The sequence below is a fragment of the Pseudophryne corroboree genome, chromosome 5 (assembly GCF_028390025.1).
Source record: "Pseudophryne corroboree isolate aPseCor3 chromosome 5, aPseCor3.hap2, whole genome shotgun sequence".
Taxonomy (NCBI): domain Eukaryota; kingdom Metazoa; phylum Chordata; class Amphibia; order Anura; family Myobatrachidae; genus Pseudophryne; species Pseudophryne corroboree.
Window position 1 is genome coordinate 307,476,007 of NC_086448.1, and position 23,685 is coordinate 307,499,691.

Consider the following 23,685-nt stretch of genomic DNA (forward strand, 5'->3'; position numbering starts at 1 on the left):
TTTCCTCGCACCCCCAGTTGCGGGAGAATGTGAAGGAGGAGATGTTGACAGGTCGCGTTCCGCTTGACTTGACAATTTTGTCACCAGCAGGTCTTTCAACCCCAGCAGACCTGTGTCTGCCGGAAAGAGAGATCCAAGGTAGGCTTTAAATCTAGGATCGAGCACGGTGGCCAAAATGTAGTGCTCTGATTTCAACAGATTGACCACCCGTGAATCCTTGTTAAGCGAATTAAGGGCTGCATCCACAAGTCCCACATGCCTAGCGGAATCGCTCCGTGTTAGCTCCTTCTTCAATGCCTCCAGCTTCTTCTGCAAAAGCCTGATGAGGGGAATGACCTGACTCAGGCTGGCAGTGTCTGAACTGACTTCACGTGTGGCAAGTTCAAAGGGCATCAGAACCTTGCACAACGTTGAAATCATTCTCCACTGCACTTGAGACAGGTGCATTCCATCTCCTATATCGTGCTCAATTGTATAGGCTTGAATGGCCTTTTGCTGCTCCTCCAACCTCTGAAGCATATAGAGGGTTGAATTCCACCTCGTTACCACTTCTTGCTTCAGATGATGGCAGGGCAGGTTCAGTAGTTTTTGGTGGTGCTCCAGTCTTCTGTACGTGGTGCCTGTACGCCGAAAGTGTCCCGCAATTTTTCTGGCCACCGACAGCATCTCTTGCACGCCCCTGTCGTTTTTTAAAAAATTCTGCACCACCAAATTCAAGGTATGTGCAAAACATGGGACGTGCTGGAATTTGCCCATATTTAATGCACACACAATATTGCTGGCGTTGTCCGATGCCACAAATCCACAGGAGAGTCCAATTGGGGTAAGCCATTCCGCGATGATCTTCCTCAGTTGCCGTAAGAGGTTTTCAGCTGTGTGCGTATTCTGGAAAGCGGTGATACAAAGCGTAGCCTGCCTAGGAAAGAGTTGGCGTTTGCGAGATGCTGCTACTGGTGCCGCCGCTGCTGTTCTTGCGGCGGGAGTCCATACATCTACCCAGTGGGCTGTCACAGTCATATAGTCCTGACCCTGCCCTGCTCCACTTGTCCACATGTCCGTGGTTAAGTGGACATTGGGTACAACTGCATTTTTTAGGACACTGGTGAGTCTTTTTCTGACGTCCGTGTACATTCTCGGTATCGCCTGCCTAGAGAAGTGGAACCTAGATGGTATTTGGTAACGGGGGCACACTGCCTCAATATATTGTCTAGTTCCCTGTGAACTAACGGCGGATACCGGACGCACGTCTAACACCAACATAGTTGTCAAGGACTCAGTTATCCGCTTTGCAGTAGGATGACTGCTGTGATATTTCATCTTCCTCGCAAAGGACTGTTGAACAGTCAATTGCTTACTGGAAGTAGTACAAGTGGGCTTACGACTTCCCCTCTGGGATGACCATCGACTCCCAGCGGCAACAACAGCAGCGCCAGCAGCAGTAGGCGTTACACGCAAGGATGCATCGGAGGAATCCCAGGCAGGAGAGGACTCGTCAGAATTGCCAGTGACATGGCCTGCAGGACTATTGGCATTCCTGGGGAAGGAGGAAATTGACACTGAGGGAGTTGGTGGGGTGGTTTGCGTGAGCTTGGTTACAAGAGGAAGGGATTTACTGGTCAGTGGACTGCTTCCGCTGTCACCCAAAGTTTTTGAACTTGTCACTGACTTATTATGAATGCGCTGCAGGTGACGTATAAGGGAGGATGTTCCGAGGTGGTTAACGTCCTTACCCCTACTTATTACAGCTTGACAAAGGGAACACACGGCTTGACACCTGTTGTCCGCATTTCTGGTGAAATACCTCCACACCGAAGAGCTGATTTTTTTGGTATTTTCACCTGGCATGTCAACGGCCATATTCCTCCCACAGACAACAGGTGTCTCCCCGGGTGCCTGACTTAAACAAACCACCTCACCATCAGAATCCTCCTGGTCAATTTCCTCCCCAGCGCCAGCAACACCCATATCCTCCTCATCCTGGTGTACTTCAACACTGACATCTTCAATCTGACTATCAGGAACTGGACTGCGGGTGCTCCTTCCAGCACTTGCAGGGGGCGTGCAAATGGTGGAAGGCGCATGCTCTTCACGTCCAGTGTTGGGAAGGTCAGGCATCGCAACCGACACAATTGGACTCTCCTTGTGGATTTGGGATTTCAAAGAACGCACAGTTCTTTGCGGTGCTTTTGCCAGCTTGAGTCTTTTCAGTTTTCTAGCGAGAGGCTGAGTGCTTCCATCCTCATGTGAAGCTGAACCACTAGCCATGGACATAGGCCAGGGCCTCAGCCGTTCCTTGCCACTCCGTGTGGTAAATGGCATATTGGCAAGTTTACGCTTCTCCTCCGACAATTTTATTTTAGGTTTTGGAGTCCTTTTTTTACTGATATTTGGTGTTTTGGTTTTGACATGCTCTGTACTATGCCATTGGGCATCGGCCTTGGCAGACGACGTTGCTGGCATTTCATCGTCTCGGCCATGACTAGTGGCAGCAGCTTCAGCACGAGGTGGAAGTGGATCTTGATCTTTCCCTAATTTTGGAACCTCAACATTTTTGTTCTCCATATTTTAATAGGCACAACTAAAAGGCACCTCAGGTAAACAATGGAGATGGATGGATTGGATACTAGTATACAATTATGGACGGGCTGCCGAGTGCCGACACAGAGGTAGCCACAGCCGTGAACTACCGCACTGTACTGTGTCTGCTGCTAATATAGACTGGTTGATAAAGAGATAGTATACTCGTAACTAGTATGTATGTATAAAGAAAGAAAAAAAAACCACGGTTAGGTGGTATATACAATTATGGACGGGCTGCCGAGTGCCGACACAGAGGTAGCCACAGCCGTGAACTACCGCACTGTACTGTGTCTGCTGCTAATATATAGACTGGTTGATAAAGAGATAGTATACTCGTAACTAGTATGTATGTATAAAGAAAGAAAAAAAAACCACGGTTAGGTGGTATATACAATTATGGACGGGCTGCCGAGTGCCGACACAGAGGTAGCCACAGCCGTGAACTACCGCACTGTACTGTGTCTGCTGCTAATATATAGACTGGTTGATAAAGAGATAGTATACTCGTAACTAGTATGTATGTATAAAGAAAGAAAAAAAAACCACGGTTAGGTGGTATATACAATTATGGACGGGCTGCCGAGTGCCGACACAGAGGTAGCCACAGCCGTGAACTACCGCACTGTACTGTGTCTGCTGCTAATATATAGACTGGTTGATAAAGAGATAGTATACTCGTAACTAGTATGTATGTATAAAGAAAGAAAAAAAAACCACGGTTAGGTGGTATATACAATTATGGACGGGCTGCCGAGTGCCGACACAGAGGTAGCCACAGCCGTGAACTACCGCACTGTACTGTGTCTGCTGCTAATATATAGACTGGTTGATAAAGAGATAGTATACTCGTAACTAGTATGTATGTATAAAGAAAGAAAAAAAAACCACGGTTAGGTGGTATATACAATTATGGACGGGCTGCCGAGTGCCGACACAGAGGTAGCCACAGCCGTGAACTACCGCACTGTACTGTGTCTGCTGCTAATATAGACTGGTTGATAAAGAGATAGTATACTACTAATATTATATACTGGTGGTCAGGTCACTGGTCACTAGTCACACTGGCAGTGGCACTCCTGCAGCAAAAGTGTGCACTGTTTAATTTTAATATAATATTATGTACTCCTGGCTCCTGCTATAACCTATAACTGGCACTGCAGTAGTGCTCCCCAGTCTCCCCCACAATTATAAGCTGTGTGAGCTGAGCAGTCAGACAGATATATAATATATATAGATGATGCAGCACACTGGCCTGAGCCTGAGCAGTGCACACAGATATGGTATGTGACTGACTGAGTCACTGTGTGTATCGCTTTTTTCAGGCAGAGAACGGATATATTAAATAAACTGCACTGTGTGTCTGGTGGTCACTCACTATATAATATATTATGTACTCCTGGCTCCTGCTATAACCTATAACTGGCACTGCAGTAGTGCTCCCCAGTCTCCCCCACAATTATAAGCTGTGTGAGCTGAGCAGTCAGACAGATATATAATATTATATATAGATAATAGATGATGCAGCACACTGGCCTGAGCCTGAGCAGTGCACACAGATATGGTATGTGACTGAGTCACTGTGTGCTGTGTATCGCTTTTTTCAGGCAGAGAACGGATTATAAATAAAAGTGGTGGTCACTGGTCACTATCAGCAAAACTCTGCACTGTACACTACTGAGTACTCCTAATGCTCCCCAAAATTAGTAAATCAAGTGTCTAAACGGAGAGGACGCCAGCCACGTCCTCTCCCTATCAATCTCAATGCACGTGTGAAAATGGCGGCGACGCGCGGCTCCTTATATAGAATCCGAGTCTCGCGATAGAATCCGAGCCTCGCGAGAATCCGACAGCGTCATGATGACGTTCGGGCGCGCTCGGGTTAACCGAGCAAGGCGGGAAGATCCGAGTCGCTCGGACCCGTGAAAAAAAACATGAAGTTCTGGCGGGTTCGGATTCAGAGAAACCGAACCCGCTCATCTCTACAAAATATACCCTTGCTCCTGGCATCATGGCACCTAGCTACACCTCTGGCTACCAGTCACAATTGCAGAAATTTCTGTGAGCTGCACCCACTCTGTGGAAGGGTGTGATATGGGATACCAGTGCTTGGGATGCCAGCGGTCCTGATGCCGCAGCCTAACCATAACCCTCCCCTCTATACCCAACCCACCACCCCTGTGGACAAAACCTAGGAGTTCCCGGTATATGTATGTTCGGGATGTCGGCAGCCGGGATTCCACATTGGCCTTCCAAGTGATGTCAGAGTCCCAGGGATGTTGGGATTCCGGCGCTGGGATTTCGAGCGCCAGCATCCCGACCGCCGGTACCCTGACTGCATCCCCTGTGAAATGTCCTCCCATGCACAATTAGACTCTCCTCTCTCCAAAGCATTCACTGAAAGCTCACCTCTGCAGACAAGCTTATCAAATTGTGCAACCGCCCACACAACGTTTATAAGCTGTCCTACTTAAGTACATCACCTCTGTACAGTCCACACATAACCTCATGTATTTTATCTTTATTCACTTCACTTCCTCCTGACCTCTAGCCAACATTGCTGTGTGACTATGGACCTAATTCAGAGTTGTACGCTAATGTGTTTGCAATTATGATTTCTCTTCCGTCCTAGAGGATACTGGGGTCCACATTAGTACCATGGGGTATAGACGGGTCCACCAGGAGCCATTGGCACTTTAAGAGTTTGAGAGTGTGGGCTGGCTCCTCCCTCTATGCCCCTCCTACCTACTCGGTTTAGAAAATGTGCCCGGAGGAGCCGGTCACAGCTAGGGGAGCTCTACAAAGTTTCTCTGGTAAAGTTTATTTTAGAGTTTGTTATTTTACAGGGAGGCTGCTGGCAACAGCCTCCCTGTTTCGTGGGACTAAGGGGGGGAGTAGTGTCCGCCCTGCAGGGTCTGAGCCACTATCACCTTTGACAGGACACTGAGCTCCTGAGGGGATAGATCATTCCCCGCCACAGGGGATCGCTCACCCCAGCAGCATGCCGCCACCCTCTTACAGAGTTTGTGGCGAGTGAGTCACCGGCCCCCCTAGCAAAAGGGGGGGGCGGTGTGAAGATGGCGGCATCAGGGTAGGAGGCTCAGCGGTACATAGTGCAGCGCTGTGAGGGGCGCTCTGAGCCAGCGCCTACACCCTACGCTGGTCACACAGCCTGTCGGGGTCCCAGGATCTCAGCCAGCATATATCCTCAGGCTAGTATAATCCTATGAAGAGTGGGAAAACAGCGCCATTTTGGGGACGGAGCTTCTCAGAGCGGACCCAGCAGCGTTCAGCGCCATTTTCCTGCCTGCACAATGCTGTCAGTGAAGAACAAGTCCCTCCACTGCAACTCCAGCTATCTCTCATGGTACCAGGGGGTTGTAGAAGGGGGGTAGGCTGCAGAACGACTGAGTAACCTATTAAGGTGCACAGTCAGCGCTTATAGGGGGTCTCCCTTTATATTAAAAGCGCTGTGTGTGGGTTGGCTCCAATCTCTGTGTCTCTCTTGCCATTCTTGGGGGTGAAACTCTGTCCTCCCCTGTGTGAGTGTGGAGTGTTTGTGGTCCCCATTAAGCTATGTTCAGGGACTCTGTGTCATATGCTGCAGAGGATATGTCCTCTCAGGATGATCCCATTCCATGTAATCAGGATTGTACTGGTTTAGCACAGATACCAGCAAGGGAGCCTGAGTGGTTATCCTCTATCAAATCTATGATTTCTCAGATTTCAAATAGGGTTGCACAGAATGAATCTGCAACTCAGGCTTTACAGAACTCTATGGCAGTCTGGCCCAGTTCTGGTACATCAGGACTCCCCGCTGTATATTCACATAAACGTGCTCTTGCTCAGATCATGCAGGATGATACAGATACCGATTCTGATATTGCAGACGGTAACGGGGATGTGTTGTGGGGGGCTGCATCGCTTGCAAAAGGGGTGCAATTGATGATAGAGGCTATTAGGGATGTGTTGAATATTGCTGATACAACACCCGAGCAGGTTGAGGAGGCTCTCTTCACTGAAAATAAGAAAGCCTTGCTAACCTTCCCTGCGTCAAAGGAATTAAATGCTATATTTGAAAAGGCTTGGGAAAACCCGGATAAAAAATTCCTGATACCTAAAAGGGTTCTGGTGGTGTTTCCTTTCCCAGTAGAGGATAGGAAAAAATGGGAAAACATGCCTATTGTTGATGCGTCATTATCCAGACTCTCAAAAAAGGTGGTTTTACCTGTTCCAGGATCTACCGCCTTGAAATAGCCGGCTGATCGTAAAATTGATAATACGCTCAAATCCATGTACACGGCTTCAGGGGCAATCCTACGTCTCACTATTGCCAGTGCTTGGATTGCCAAAGCTATAGCAAAGTGGTCAGGCACGTTACTTGAAGACTTGGATACTATGGAGAAATGTGATGTTGAATTGTTTTTACGTAACATTCAGGAATCGGTAGGATTTCTGGTAGAATCCATGAAAGACCTGGGTTCCATGGCTGCGGGGATTTCCTCCATGTCGGTGTCAGCTCATCGAGGATTGTGGCTGCGACAGTGGTCTGCCGATGTGGAATCCAGGAGAAGTGTGGAGACCCTACCCAGGGGCGGATTGGGATCGAACACCAGCCCGGGAAATTTATGGAAGCAGTCCTAATGGGGGTGGAGTTTGTTGAGGGGGAGGGGCCTGTCAAGAGGGTGGGGTCACTCATCAGAGGTCCTGATTCTGAGATAGACACAGTTGGGGCCTCCTTTGCTTTATGTTATGCTAATGTTTACCTGTGACTGTGGTCCTCATTCTGAGTTGATCGCTCGCTAGCTACTTTTAGCAGCCATGCAAATGCATTGTCGCCACCCATGGGGGGAGTGTATTTTCAGTTTGCAAGTGTGCGATCGCATGTGCAGCCGAGTGACACGAACACATTTTGTGCAAAACAAGACCAGCCCCGTAGTTACTTATCCTGTGCGATGATTCTAGCGATGGAGATCCTGGAATTGACATCAGATACCCGCCCTGCAAATGCCTGGACACGCCTGCGTTTCCCAAACACTCCCAGAAAACGGTCAGTTGCCACCCACAAAAGCCCTCTTCCTGTCAATCTCCTTGCGATCGGCTGTGCGAATGGATTCGTCGCTAAAAGCATTGCACAACAACTATGCTCTTTGTACCAGTACGACATGCGTGCGCATTGCAGTGCATACGCATGCGCAGTTTTGCCATTTTTTACCTGATCGCAGTGCTGCGAAAATCGGCAGCGAGAGATCAACTCGGAATGACCCCCTTTATGCATATGCTGCTACAATACTCTTCCCTGATGCACATCTGTACGTCTGAATATACAAGGACTGATATGCCCACTTCCAGTGTCTACTGACGCTGCAGTCATGCCTTTAATTTACTTCTGATTTTATTGATTTTTCATTCTACAAACCCCTTTTTTTAACCTTATATGTTTCAAAGTACAGGGAGGAGGAGCACATACTACATACAGCACAGTACAGGGAGGAGGAGCACACACTACATACAGCACAGTACAGGGAGGAGGAGCACACACTACATACAGCACAGTACAGGGAGGGAGCACATACTACATACAGCACAGTACAGGGAGGGGGAGCACACACTACATACAGCACAGTACAGGGAGGGAGCACATACTACATACAGCACAGTACAGGGAGGGGGAGCACACACTACATACAGCACAGTACAGGGAGGAAGCACACACTACATACAGCACAGTACAGGGAGGAAGCACACACTACATACAGCACAGTACAGGGAGGGAGCACACACTACATACAGCACAGTACATGGAGGGGGAGCACATACTACATACAGCACAGTACAGGGAGGGAGAGCACACACTACATACAGCACAGTACAGGGAGGGAGAGCACACACTACATACAGCACAGTACAGGGAGGGAGCACATACTACATACAGCACAGTACAGGGAGGGAGCACACACTACATACAGTACAGTACAGGGAGGGAGCACACACTACATACAGCACAGTACAGGGAGGAGGAGCACATACTACATACAGCACAGTACAGAGAGGGAGCACACACTACATACAGCACAGTACAGGGAGGGAGCACACACTACATACAGCACAGTACAGGGAGGGAGCACACACTACATACAGCACAGTACAGGGAGGAGGAGCACACACTACATACAGCACAGTACAGGGAGGGAGCACACACTACATACAGCACAGTACAGGGAGGGAGCACACACTACATACAGCACAATACAGGGAGGAGGAGCGCACACTACATACAGCACAGTACAGGGAGGGAGCACACACTACATACAGAGCCGGCGCTACCATTAGGCAGCTTTAGGCAGCTGCCTATGGGCGCCGGCACTTGAAGGGCGGCTCTGATGCAAAAAAAAAAAATTAAGTAAGTGACTCTGCTCGACATGAGGGATGTGAGGGGGACCCGTTCCCTGCTAACCCGGTGTCAGATCAGCTGGGTTAGAGCCACTTGCCCCTCCGTCGTTGCTCGCTCACTCCCCCCCACTCTCCCTCCCCCACCCGACCCGATGACCATGTAGATTTTTAGATTTTCTCCCTCCGGCGGAACCACAATCCGGCCACAGCGCTGCTGGAAGCCGGGTGCCAGTGGTGTATAGAAACTTATTTATTTGCCGCCCAGCACCCGCCTGTAGGAGCACCCAGCATCCAGAGCCGGAACTTTTCTTAGAGGCTGATGCGCAGGCAGGGTGCTCCTGACTCTAAGCCAGCTCCAGTGCACATCGCTGGGGCCGGCTAAGCTTACAATGCACATCCGGGTCGCTGGCTGACCCCTCCCCAGGGACCAGTGGCCACCTCTATGATAAAGCTCCTCTGACCCTGATCATCCGAGGTTGGTGCGGAAGTCAGGACCATCCACAGGGAGTGGACATTACAGAAGCCTCAGCATTGGACACAGAAGGCCAGGACACCGGGACTGGAGCTGCTACTTCAGGTCAGTCAGTGACTGTCACTGACTCTGCTTGCCTGATGTACACTCGCAGCAGTTCACTAGTACAGCCCCATGCCCTACAGCATTCTGCACCCCTGACTGATCCCTATGCCCCTTACTGCTCCCTATGCACCTGATACACCCCTGACTGCTGCCTATGTCCCTGAGTGTTCCCTATGCCCCGGATACACCCCTGACTGCTCCCTATGCCCCTGAGTGTTCCCTATGCCCCGGATACACCCTTGACTGGTCCCTATGCCCCTGAGTGTTCCCTATGTCCCGGATACACCGCTGACTGCTCCCTATGTCCCGGATACACCGCCGACTGCTCCCTATGCCCCTGATACACTGCTGACTGCTCTCTATGCCCCTTACTGCACCCTATGACCTTGATACACCGCTGACTGCTCCCTATGCCCCTGACTGCTCCCTATGCCCTTGACTGCTCCCTATGCCTCTGACTGCTCCCGATGCCCCTGATACACCGCTGACTGCTCCCTATGTCCCTGATAGACCGCTGACTGCTCCCTATGTCCCTGATAGACTGCTGACTGCTCCCTATGTCCCTGATAGACCGCTGACTGCTCCCTATGTCCTCGATAGACCGCTGACTGCTCCCTATGTCCCTGATAGACCGCTGACTGCTCCCTATGTCCCTGATAGACCGCTGACTGCTCCCTATGTCCCTGATACACCCCTGTCTACTCCCTATGCCCCTGACTGCTCCCTATGTCCCTGATACACCCCTGACTACTCCCTATGTCCCTGACTGCTCCCTATGTCCCTGATAGACCGCTGACTGCTCCCTATGTCCCCGATACACCGCTGACTGCTCCCTATGTCCCTGTTACACCGCTGACTGCTCCCTATGTCCCTGATACACCCCTGACTACTCCCTATGCCCCTGACTGCTCCCTATGTCCCTGATACACCCCTGACTACTCCCTATGCCCATGACTGCTCCCTATGTCCCTGATACACCCCTGACTGCTCCCTATGTCCCTGATACACCCCTGACTGCTCCCTATGCCCCTTACTGCTCCTATGTCCCTGATACACCCCTGACTGCTCCCTATGTCCCTGATACACCCCTGACTGCTCCCTATGCCCCTTACTGCTCCTATGTCCCTGATACACCCCTGACTACTCCCTATGCCCCTGACTGCTCCCTATGTCCCTGATACACCCCTGACTGCTCCCTATGCCCCTGACTGCTCCTATGTCCCTGATACACCCCTGACTACTCCCTATGCCCCTGACTGCTCCCTATGTCCCTGATACACCCCTGACTGCTCCCTATGCCCCTGACTGCTCCTATGTCCCTGATACACCCCTGACTACTCCCTATGCCCCTGACTGCTCCCTATGTCTCTGAAACACACCTGACTGCTCTCTATGTCATTTGGGGAACCAATAATGTGGCGTGTAGGATGGGTCCAAATTTTATATATGTGATAAACATTTTCAGCTGAGGGGCTTAGTATTTTGGTGGGGGAGGGGGGGTTGTGCTGTCGATTAGCCTAGGGTGCTGAGAAACCTTGCACCGGCCCTGACTACATACAGCACAGTACAGGGAGGGAGCACACACTACATACAGCACAGTACAGGAAGGGAGCACACACTACATACAGCACAGTACAGGGAGGGAGCACACACTACATACAGCACAGTACAGGGAGGGAGCACATACTACATACAGCACAGTACAGGGATGGAGCACACACTACATACAGCACAGTACAGGGAGGGAGCACACACTACATACAGCACAGTACAGGGAGGGAGCACATACTACATACAGCACAGTACAGGGAGGGGGAGTGCACACTACATACAGCACAGTACAGGGAGGGAGCACACAGTACATACAGCACAGTACAGGGAGGGAGCACACACTACATACAGTCACAGTACAGGGAGGGAGCACATACTACATACAGCACAGTACAGGGAGGGAGCACGTACTACATACAGCACAGTACAGGGAGGGGGAGCGCACACTACATACAGCACAGTACAGGGAGGGAGCACACAGTACATACAGCACAGTACAGGGAGGGAGCACACACTACATACAGCACAGTACAGGGAGGAGGAGCACACACTACATACAGCACAGTACAGGGAGGGAGCAGATACTACATACAGCACAGTACAGGGAGGGGGAGCGCACACTACATACAGCACAGTACAGGGAGGGAGCACACAGTACATACAGCACAGTACAGGGAGGGAGCACACACTACATACAGCACAGTACAGGGAGGAGGAGCACACACTACATACAGCACAGTACAGGGAGGGAGCACATACTACATACAGCACAGTACAGGGAGGCAGCACACACTACATACAGCACAGTACAGGGAGGAGGAGCACACACTACATACAGCACAGTACAGGGAGGGAGCACATACTACATACAGCACAGTACAGGGAGGGAGCACATACTACATACAGCACAGTACAGGGAGGGAGCACACACTACATACAGCACAGTACAGGGAGGGGGAGCGCACACTACATACAGCACAGTACAGGGAGGGAACACACACTACATACAGCACAGTACAGGGAGGGGGAGCACACACTACATACAGCACAGTACAGGGAGGAGGAGCACACACTACATGCAGCACATTACAGGGAGGGAGCACACACTACATACAGCACAGTACAGGAAGGAGGAGCACACACTACATACAGCACAGTACATGGAGGGGGAGCACACACTACATACAGCACAGTACAGGGAGGGAGCACACACTACATACAGCACAGTACAGGGAGGAGGAGCACACACTACATACAGCACAGTACAGGGAGGGAGCACACACTACATACAGCACAGTACAGGGAGGGGGAGCACACACTACATACAGCACAGTACAGGGAGGAGGAGCACACACTACATACAGCACAGTACATGGAGGGAGCACACACTACATACAGCACAGTACAGGGAGGGAGCACACACTGCATACAGCACAGTACAGGGAGGAGGAGCACACACTACATACTGCACAGTACAGGGAGGGAGCACACACAAGTAGTGAAACACAGACACAGGGGACCAGCGCAGCAGAATCTGTCCCAGTAGCCAATCCGCCCCTGAACATACATAGCCACCATATTACATACATAGCCACCACATTATTACATGAATAGCACCACATTATACAAATAACACTGCCAGGGCCGGTTCTTGGGCGCCCCGGGCGACAATAGGGGGCGTGGCTACATACAGGGGGCGTGGTCATTTATGCCCCCTGTACAGACTGAAATGATGTGCGGTGCGCGATGATGTCCTCTCCACGAAGGGAAACTAGACGTGTAGCATCTAGTTCCCTTCGTGGAGAGGACCTTTGCTGTGCGGTGTCCGATGACGTCATCGCGCACCGCACAGTAAAGGACCTCTCCACGAAGGGAAACTAGATGCGTATGCGTCTAGTTTCTCTTCACAGCGGCAGCGGGGGGCAACGGGCAGCGGAGGGCACAGCAGCAGCGGATCTTGCCCTGGTGCGGCGCCCTCCGGATGGCGGCGCCCCAGGCAAAAGTCCTGCTTGCCTGTGGCAAGATCCGCTACTGAACACTGCATTACACGTATAGAACCACATTATACAAATAGCACCACATTACATACATAGCCACCGCATTACGTACGTAGCCACTGCATTACATACGTAGACACCGCATAAATAGGCCAATCATCATGGACAGACATTGGGTAGCTATAGGGCTGAAGGACGTTGCATTAGAGATTGTCCCAGGGCTGGCCATGAGTGCTGCCTGATCAGCTGACATCAGCTGACGCCCTAACTCTTACACCTTCATGATAATGCAAATAATGTAATTAAAAATAACCTCTCTGCCGGGTCCGCTTCAGTGCTCAGTCGCCCCTCTGGCCAGTTCAGTGAGAGTGCGGGAGCTGGGGTGGCAGCGGGTGTAGTGAACCCGGCTCCGACCATCGCTTTGCTGCTACTCCTGGACCGGGCTCGTTGAAGAGACCTTTGGCCGGGGCCAGAGAGAGGATGCTGCTGGTTAACTTTCTCCAGGTCCCCCATTGGTAGAACAGCATCACCACTTTTCACGGCTAGCGGCACCTGGAAGTGCCCGCTAGCCTAACTTCTGGATTACATTCCAATGAACCACAAGTACTGGAAGCAGTGTGAGCCAGCCCAGCCTGAGTGTGAATCGGCCTGGCTGAGGGGGATATGGGACCGGCCCATCGGAATCTGTCATGGTGTCCTGGTGGGCCAATTCTCCCCTGGTAGCTGCACTCCCTGCACCTATGGTAGCTACACCCTGTATAAAACACATGTAACTGTGAAAGGGAAGGTGGCCCCTCTTAGCTCTGGGCCCCATAGCAGCTGCACTCCCTGCACCTATGGTAGCTACACCCTTGGCGAGCCCGCATGGGGTTCTGTTGCACTCGTACCCCCACCGGCAATCTGGCGGCCAGGATCCCCGGCATCAGGATGCTGACCACTGGGATCCCAACCACCGGAAGCGTGGCGGAAATACCGTATCACATGTAAACTATGTAAAAACTTTACTCATGATTATTAATACTTGGTTAAAACAACCTTTAAACAATTAATTACATCTGATTCTGATTTAATCCTTTACGAATGTGTTTTGATCTAGAATATAGTATTTGATACTGAGATACCCGCCCAAACAGGATGTGAGGTCATGATTAATTATACCACTATGGGGGGTATTTATAGGAGCCCTGTCTCAGTATGTCATTACCCCATGAAGAAGACTGAGACGAAACGCGTTGGACCTTTCCCTAGAGACCTCCTGCTGAATCAGTTAAGATTCTTAAGCTTTATATTTTCCACTTGAAGCTATCTGTGTACTTCGCAATTTGCACTTTAAATAGAATTCCTATATACTGTATTGTACATTGATTTTTATATAGTATTTTTGTTAATTTTTTTTTATATTGTTCTTGTCATTTTTTATAGTATTGTAAAATCAAATATTTTTATTCGAGCATATATACACTTTAGTGTGTTGATAAATTTGTAAGTACCACACCGTTGGTCGCTAGAACCCCTATTCGGTACTTATATATATATATATATACACACACACATAATGGAAAATTATTAATTCAACCTCTTTGATAAAGAGCTTTATTTCCTTATAAAATATAAGCGGTGATTTAGTCTAGAAATTCCTGTCACTTATTTTTTCCCTTTACCTATATATTGCGGCACTTTTTTTAAACTAGAAACTTATGTATATCCAGTTGTAATTGATGTAGAAAATCTATATGTAAGATAGCTGTAACTCTGTAGCTTTGCTCCTGGTTACTGTGACATCACACCTAGCCTGTGACATCACTAGCCCGTGACATCACAATGCTTCATCCTGTAACATTCTATCTACAGCTGCTCACGTTTCCAGTTTCCATGCAGGAGGAAAGGTAGGAGGAGGTGAGTACTACATAGCAGGGTATGATGGAGAGGGGTAAGGAAGACAGAGCGCAGTATAGTCAGCTGAAAGGCAAGACTAGATAGACAGAACAGGGAATACAGGTACAAGGACACATAAATAGGAGAAGCGCAGGAAGGAACAACATATTTAGGAATAAAAATGTAGCGTTACAGGAATAAAGAGGGCAGTATGGAGGATAAGCACACATACAGGGGATGCAGATAACCTGGGTCTCTATGAGGCAGGATCATGGCTTTGGGATGAAAAAGTTCATAAAATAGATAAATGGGATATTGATAACTTTGAAAGTATCTTGTTTGGTTTAAGGAAAATTGGGAAACTGGTTGACTCATGGACATTTTATTGTACTTAAACTAGTACTGTGCTTACTGATAGTCTTTTGTGTTTTTTAGATCATCTGGCAAAGAGATTTGCAGAGTGTCGGGTGACCGGCAAAGAGATCTGCAAAGTGTCAGTTGAAGACGACGGGATGGGTCGCAGAGGTAGCAACGACTATAGTATAACATGCAGGAGGCAAGTTACCATACTCTCTCTGCTGCTCTCTGCTCAGTTACATCTGCCCCACCTGCAGTGCACATGGGGGTCATTCCGAGTTGTTCGCTCGTTATTTTTTTTCGCAACGGAGCGATTAGTCGCTAATGCGCATGCGCAATGTCCGCAGTGCGACTGCGCCAAGTAAATTTGCTATGCAGTTAGGAATTTTACTCACGGCATTACGAGGTTTTTTCTTCGTTCTGGTGATCGTAATGTGATTGACAGGAAGTGGGTGTTTCTGGGCGGAAACTGGCCGTTTTATGGGTGTGTGTGAAAAAACGCTACCGTTTCTGGGAAAAACGCGGGAGTGGCTGGAGAAACGGAGGAGTGTCTGGGCGAACGCTGGGTGTGTTTGTGACGTTAAACCAGAAACGAGAAGCACTGAACTGATCGCACTGGCAGAGTAAGTCTCGAGCTACTCAGAAACTGCACAGAGAAGTCTTTTCGCAATATTGCGAATCTTTCGTTCGCAATTTTACTATGCTAAGATTCACTCCCAGTAGGTGGCGGCTTAGCGTGTGCAAAGCTGCTAAAAGCAGCTTGCGAGCGAACAACTCGGAATGACCCCCATGGTTTTGTCCATTAGAGAACAAATTTGCTGCTGCGATCAGGTCTGAATTAGGCCCAGTGTATGATACTAACATTGTCCTAGAACTAGTGAAGACCTGAGCAGATAACTTGGGTCTCTGTGAGAAAGGATGTTGGGTTTTTGATAAAAAGTCAATAAAATAGATAAATTGCAAATGAATTAAAATGAAAGTACGTAACAAAATGTAGTATAATTATACACATAGTATGTCTGACCAGGAAATTCTGGTACTTTAGATCATCATTTGGCAAAGTTCTGGCAAAGAGATTTGCAGAGTGTCGGGTGACCGGCAAAGAGATCTGCAAAGTGTCAGTTGAAGATGACGGGAGGAGTCGCAGAGGAATTAGTGACTGGAGAATAGCATGCAGGAGGTAAGTTACCATACTTGTGTAATTGTGTGTGTGGTGGGGGGTATTGAGAGCACAGTACAAAACATAGGGTCTATGGTGGGGGAGAGCGGACAATACAAAACATGCAGAAGGGGGCATCTGGGTATAGCACATACAGATGAAATTGTGACGTACTTTATAGGACATATAGAGGAAGGACATACACTTTTGGGGGGTTGCGAGATGTAGTACATACTGTAATACAGAAAAACAGGAAGGGTGGGGAGAGCATGATACAGAACATACAGATCGGGGGAAGAACAATACAGATCGGGGCAGATAGTGAAATGGCTGACATTTACAGTATATCATTGAACTGGGGGCAGGTGTACAAAGCCTGGGAGAGTGAAAAAATGGAGAGAGATAAACTAACAACCAATCAGCTTCTAGTTGTAATTTTTCAAACACAGCCTGTAACATGGCAGTTAGGAGCTGATTGGCTGGTACTTTACCTCTCTCCACTTTATCACTCTGCAGGGCCTAATACATCTCTCCCACAGAATAACCAAATGATGAAATGGTACAGAATGGTATAAATCAGGCCTGGCCAACCTGTGGCTCTCCAGCTGTTGTAAAACTACAAGTCCCATCATGCCTTGCTACAGTTTTGCTATTAGGGAATGCTAAAACTGTGGCAGGGCATGCTGTGATGTGTAGTTTCGCAACATCTGGAGAGCCACAGGTTGGCCAGGCCTGGTATAAATTATGTGAATTGAAGCTGTAACAAGTGACTGTTTCCCTATCTTTACTCTTTACATATATTAAAAGGTGACATAGTCCTTTCCCTAGAGTCCTTTTCCTTACCGCTCAGGGGGCCTGATTCAGATGCGGATGCAGAGCTGCTGTTGCACCAAGTGGCTCAATGCTTTTTCACTGTGCATGCGTGTAAGCTGCACTGCGCACAAAATGAAATCAAGCTCACATAGAGGATCCCATGGCAAAGTGATTGACAGGAAGTCAGCATTTGAGGTGGTAATGTGGGGTGGCTAAGTGTATACAGGCTTGTCGGATCCGTTCAAACGCAGTTCCATGTGCGTGCATAAATTACCGATTACGACCTGTGTTGCTGCTGGAGAGCCCCCTGTGTATGGGAGACTTGCTCAGCCTACGACTGCTCAGACTCACGATCCAATTGTGAATGGCAAGATTGCAGCAGCGATCGCTTCAACAACCACAACTGAATCAGGCCCACAATTACACCATTATATTTTACTATTTTATCACATTTAACAACTAAGGGGTCAGTCTAATTAGGTGCGAGTTTGTCTTACAACAGCCGCACTTTCCGGTAACCCCATAGGCTGATTCTGGCCACGGAGGGTGTGAGTTTGGATGCTGTTGAAACATCGCAGGAATGGTAACTCGTACCTAATTGGATTGACCCCTAACTGTTAGCAATTTATAGCTTTTATTATTTACTGGTCAAATTTATTTTCTGAAGGTACCCACTAATTACTATAAAAGAGAACTTATCCCCCCAACATGTGTATTGTATAAAAACAATGGGCCCTTTGGGATAATTGTCCTTATTTTAGGTATTTTCCATGTCCTCAGTAGTTAGAGTAACATATTTACATAGAGAGATTTTTCTCTCTACACAACCACACCACTGTTTGCAGGTTGTCTCTCTGCTTGTTCATCCACTAACAATGATTTTTCATCTCTTCCTCTTCGTCTACACGCAGTGGGTGATCCCTGAATAGCTGCCCTGGGAGGAGAGCTGCGGACACATGCTCCAAATGTTGGGACATAGGCATTACATATTAGGAGATGCGGTAAAGATGCCGGCTGTCGGGCTTATGGCAGTCAGAACACTGACACTGGGATCCCGACACTCTTCAGAATCCCGACGTTGGAACTCCGAATGGGCAAGGATACCGACGTCCTTATCCCCACGATCATAGGTTTAGGGCTGGGCAAGGGGGGTTAGGTTTAGGCTTCAGGCACGGGGGGAGGGGGGGTGATTAGTCTGCGGGTGAGGGATAGGGAGAGTTAGGTTTACGCATCAGGCGAGAGGGTTAGGTTTAGTTATCAGGTGGGGGGTTAGGGTTAGGCTGCAGGTGGGGGGAGGTTAGGGTTAGGCTGCAGATAGGGTGGGTTAGGCACCCCTAGGGGTGGTTAGGCTGTGTGGGAGGGAGGGTTAGGTTTAGGCATCAGGCGGGAGGATTAGGTTTAGGCGTTAGGCAGGGGGGTTAAGTTTAGGCTGCAGGTGGGGGGAGCTTAGGGTTAAACACCCCCATGGGTGGTTAGGCTGCGGGGGAGGGAGGGTTAGGTTTAGGCAGGGTGATTAGGTTTAGGCATCAGGCTTGGGGTTTAAGTTAAGGCTATGGGTGGCGGGAGGTTAGGGTTAGGCTGTGGGTAGGGTGGGTTAGGGTTAGGCTCCCCCAGGAGTGGTTAGGCTGTGAGGGAGGGTTAGGTTTAGGCAGCAGGGATGGAGGGGTGGTGGTTAGGCTGCTGGAGAGGGAGGGTAAGGGTTAGGCACTCCTGAAGGTGGTTAGGCTGCTGGGTAGGGAGGATTAGGTTTAGACATCAGACGGGGGGTTAGGTTTAGGAGTCAGGTGCTGGGTTTGGTTTAGGCTGCGTGTGGGGGGAGGTTAGCGTTAGGATGCGGGTAGGGTGGGATAGGGTTAGGGACCCCCGGGAGTGGTTAGGCTGTGAGGGAGGGTTAGGTTTAGGCAGCAGGGAAGGAGGTTAGGCTTAGGCACCTCCGCGGGTGTTAGGCACAAATGGGGAGGTTAGGGTTAGACTGCGGACAGGCAGGGTTAGGGGGGTGGGGAGAGGGAGAGGATTAGGCATCAAGTGGAGGGGTTAGGGATAGGCTCTGGGTGGGGGGCGGATAGGGTTAGGCTGCGGGTATGGTGATTAAGGGTTAGGGACCCCCGGGGGTGGTTAGGCTGTGGGGGAGGGAGGATTAGGTTTAGGCATCAGGTGGGAAGATTAGGTTTAGGCGTCAGGCGGGGGGTTAGGTTTAGGCATCAGGCAGGGGGTTAGGATTAGGCTGTGGGTGGGGGGAGGATACAGTTAGGCTGCGAGTGGGGGGAAGTTAGGGTTAGGCTGTGGGTAGGGTGGGTTCGGCACCCCCGGGAGTGGTTAGGCTGCGGGGAAGGGAGGGTTAGGTTTAGGCAGCAGGGACGGAGGTTAGGATTAGGCACCTCCACGGGAGGGTTAGGCACAAAGGGGGGAGGTTAGGGTTAGACTGAGGACAGGATTAGGGGAGTGGGGAGAGAGGAGAACACCCCTTACTCTTCCCATGTTGATCTTTTCTGTACTGGGATCCATGCATCGGTATGACAAACACCGGGATCCCATGCGCTGGGATAGCATACTGACCCCTCTATTAGTACACCTCTAAATGCCCAGAGGGAAGGGCGATCCTGAGGCCATGGTTCCCCAGAGGTTTCCCCCCAAGGGGGTTTTCCTCTCCTGAGTGCTGAAGGATGACTCTTCGTGAGTCCAGAGGTGTAGCTTTTATGCCATAATGAATACCAATCTCATGCCTGTCCCTGCAATGTATAAGAAGTAAAATAATTGCTAATGCGATCACTTTACTTCTGGGTTTAGACCCCGACTGCGCTAGTTCACAAGGATCCTTCTCCTGGGAATTATTACATAATGTAGCCCACAGGCTACAAAAGCCATTTAGAAATGGCATTAGCTGCCGGCCCAAGCTCAGAAATGTTTTGCATTCTGGAGCTTGGTGAGTTTCACAGTTTACCATCTGCCGTAGAAACTTTTGGTGGCTGCTTTTGTGTTCAAAATAGGAGGAACACAATAGATATCTAAAATATCCATTGCAGTCTCCAATACATACATTCAGGGGCTGGTTAATATATGTGGGCAGCCCCCAAAACCAACTGTTTTTGGAGATGTCTTGCAAATATTATTTATTAAATATTCCACTTAATAAATATTTATATTTTAACATAAACTAAAAAATGTTTTATGTATTCATTGACTGAGTCTCCCGTCTTTACTGAATGCTAATTTCACAGGGTCCGCAAATTATTACTGATATGACTGTTACTGTCCTGGTGGTGCTCCTGGCCTGCTGTATAGCAGCCAGACATATAGATTATATTATATACAGCACTCTTGGGGAGATGTATCAAGCCTTGGAGAGAGATAAAGTGCAGATGTCCAAACCACCCAATCATCTTCTGTCACTTATCTAGCACAGTACATGAAATGATAACTGTAGTTAGAAGCTTCATTTGATTTGGCAAATATTCAAATTATCTCTCTCCGCGGCTTGATACATCTCCCGGAAAAAATCATGTCTTCCTTTCACTTAAGTAAGTGAAACAGGGTAAGAAATTCACAGTATAAGATAATGTTATAAAGACTTGTCAATACCTCCTGGTACATTTACATTGATTTATCATTCACATTTATTCCATGCCAGACGGGCGGATTGGGAACGTAAAGTGGCCCTGGAAATATATGAAAAGTGGCCTCATGTAGGTTCGAGTAAGTCAGCTATAAGCCGGACCCAACACAAATTGGGCTTAAGCAAATTGTTAGTATTACCCACAGTGGTAGTATGCAAGGATAATGCAGCATGGTAGGCAGTCACAGCACCAGCAGTAGGATCGTGTCACAGGAGGTGGAGATCACACCGGTGGGTGAGGCATTGCACTGGTAGGCAGTCACATCACCAACAGGAGGATCGTGTCAAAGGAGGTGGAGATCACATCAGTAGCTGAGGCATTGTACTGGTAGGCAGTCACAGCACCAACAGGAGGATCGTGTCAAAGGAGGTGGAGATCACACCAGTAGGTGAGGCATTGTACTGGTAGGCAGTCACAGCACCAGCAGGAGGATCCTGACGCAGGAGGTGGAGATCACACCAGTAGGTGGGGCATTGCACTGGTAGGCAGTCACAGCACCAACAGGAGGACCGTGTCAAAGGAGGTGGAGATCACACCAGTAGGTGGGGTATTGCACTGGTAGGCAGTCACAGCACCAACAGGAGGACTGTGTCAAAGGAGGTGGAGATCACACCAGTAGGTGGGGTATTGCACTGGTAGGCAGTTACAGCACCAGCAGGAGGATCGTGTCACAGGAGGTGGAGATCACACCAGTAGCTGAGGCATTTCACTGGTAGGCAGTCACAGCACCAGCAGGGGGATCTTGTCACAGGAGGTGGAGATCACACCAGTATGTGAGGCATTGTACTGGTAGGCAGTCACAGCACCAGCAGGAGGATCGTGTCACAGGAGGTGGAGATCACACTAGTAGGTGAGGCATTGTACTGGTAGGCAGTTACAGCACCAGCAGGAGGATCGTGTCAAAGGAGGTGGAGATCACACCAGTAGGTGGGGTATTGCACTGGTAGGCAGTTACAGCACCAGCAGGAGAATCTTGTCACAGGAGGTGGAGATCACACAAGCAGCTGAGGCATTTCACTGGTAGGCAGTCACAGCACCAGCAGGGGGATCTTGTCACAGGAGGTGGAGATCACACCAGTAGGTGAGGCATTGTACTGGTAGGCAGTCACAGCACCAGCAGGAGGATCGTGTCACAGGAGGTGGAGATCACACTAGTAGGTGAGGCATTGTACTGGTAGGCAGTCACAGCACCAGCAGGAGGATCGTGTCACAGGAGGTGGAGATCACCCCAGTAGGTGAGGCATTGTACTGGTAGGCAGTCACAGCACCAGCAGGAGGATCGTGTCAAAGGAGGTGGAGATCACACCAGTAGGTGAGGCATTGTACTGGTAGGCAGTCACAGCAGGAGGATCTTGTCACAGAAGGTGGAGATCACACCAGTAGGTGAAGCATTGCACTGGTAGGCAGTCACAGCACCAACAGGAGGATCGTGTCAAAGAAAGTGGAGATCACACCAGTAGGTGAAGCATTGCACTGGTAGGCAGTCACAGCACCAACAGGAGGATCGTGTCACAGGAGGTGGAGATCACACCAGTAGGTGAGGCATTGCACTGGTAGGCAGTCACAGTACCTATGGTAGCTTCACCCCTATATATAACACATTTAACTGTGACAGGGAAGGACGTTGCATTAGAGATTGTCCCAGGGCTGGCCATGAGTGCTGCCTAGTCAACTGAGAACAAGGTACATCCTGCTCCTGTCCAGTCCCCAAACCATACTCTGTGACCGGGGACGCCCTAACCCTTACACTAACATGATAATGCAAATAATGTAATGAAAAATAACCTCTCTGCCGGGTCCCCTTCAGTGCTCAGTCGCCGCTCTGGCCAGTTCAGTGAGAGTGCGGGAGCTGGGGTGGCAGTGGGTGTAGTGAACCCGGCTCCGACCATCGCTTTACTGCTACTCCTGGGCCGGGCTCTTTGAAGAGACCTTTAGCCAGAGCCAGGGAGAGGATGCTGCTGGGCTGGTTAACTTTCTCAAGGTCCCCCATTGGTAGAACAGCATCACCACTTTTCACGGCTAGCGGCACCTGGAAGTGCCCGCTAGCCTAACTTCCGGATTGCATTCCAATGAACCACAAGTACTGGAAGCATTGTGAGGCAGCCCAGCCTGAGTGTGAATCGGCCTGGCTGAGGGGGATATGGGACCGGCCCATCGGAATCTGTCATGGTGTCCTGGTGGACCAATCCGCCCTTGACCCTACCCTACACAGGTCAGGCTCTCTTTGGGGAAGCATTAGATGCGTGGATCTCCACGGCTACGGCTGGTAAGTCACCCTTTCTTCTCTTAGCTACACCTGCTCCGAAGAAACCTTTTTCTTCAGTTACATCACAGCCCTTTCGGTCTAATAAGCCCAAAAAGGCCAAGCCGTCCAATACCTTCTTTCGGGGAGGTCGGCCCAAGTTCAAGAAACCTGTGGCTACAGGTTCCCAGGAACAGAAACCTGCTTCAGGTACACCGAAGTCCTCCGCATGACGGTGGACTGCACACCCTGAAGGTAGAGCCGGTGGGAGCGAGACTCAGACATTTCAGTCATGTCTGGGTGTCCTCCGGCCTGGACCCCTGGGTGCAAGATATTGTGTCCCAGCGGTACAGGCTGGAATTTCAAAATCTCCCTCCTCACCGATTTTTCAGATCAGGCTTGCCAGCTCTGCTGGCAGAAAGGACTGTCATGCAAGAGGCCATCCAGAAGTTGGTGGAGGCACAAGTTATTGTGCCAATACCACCTCATATGCAAAACAAAGGTTACTATTCAAACCTTTTTGTGGTACC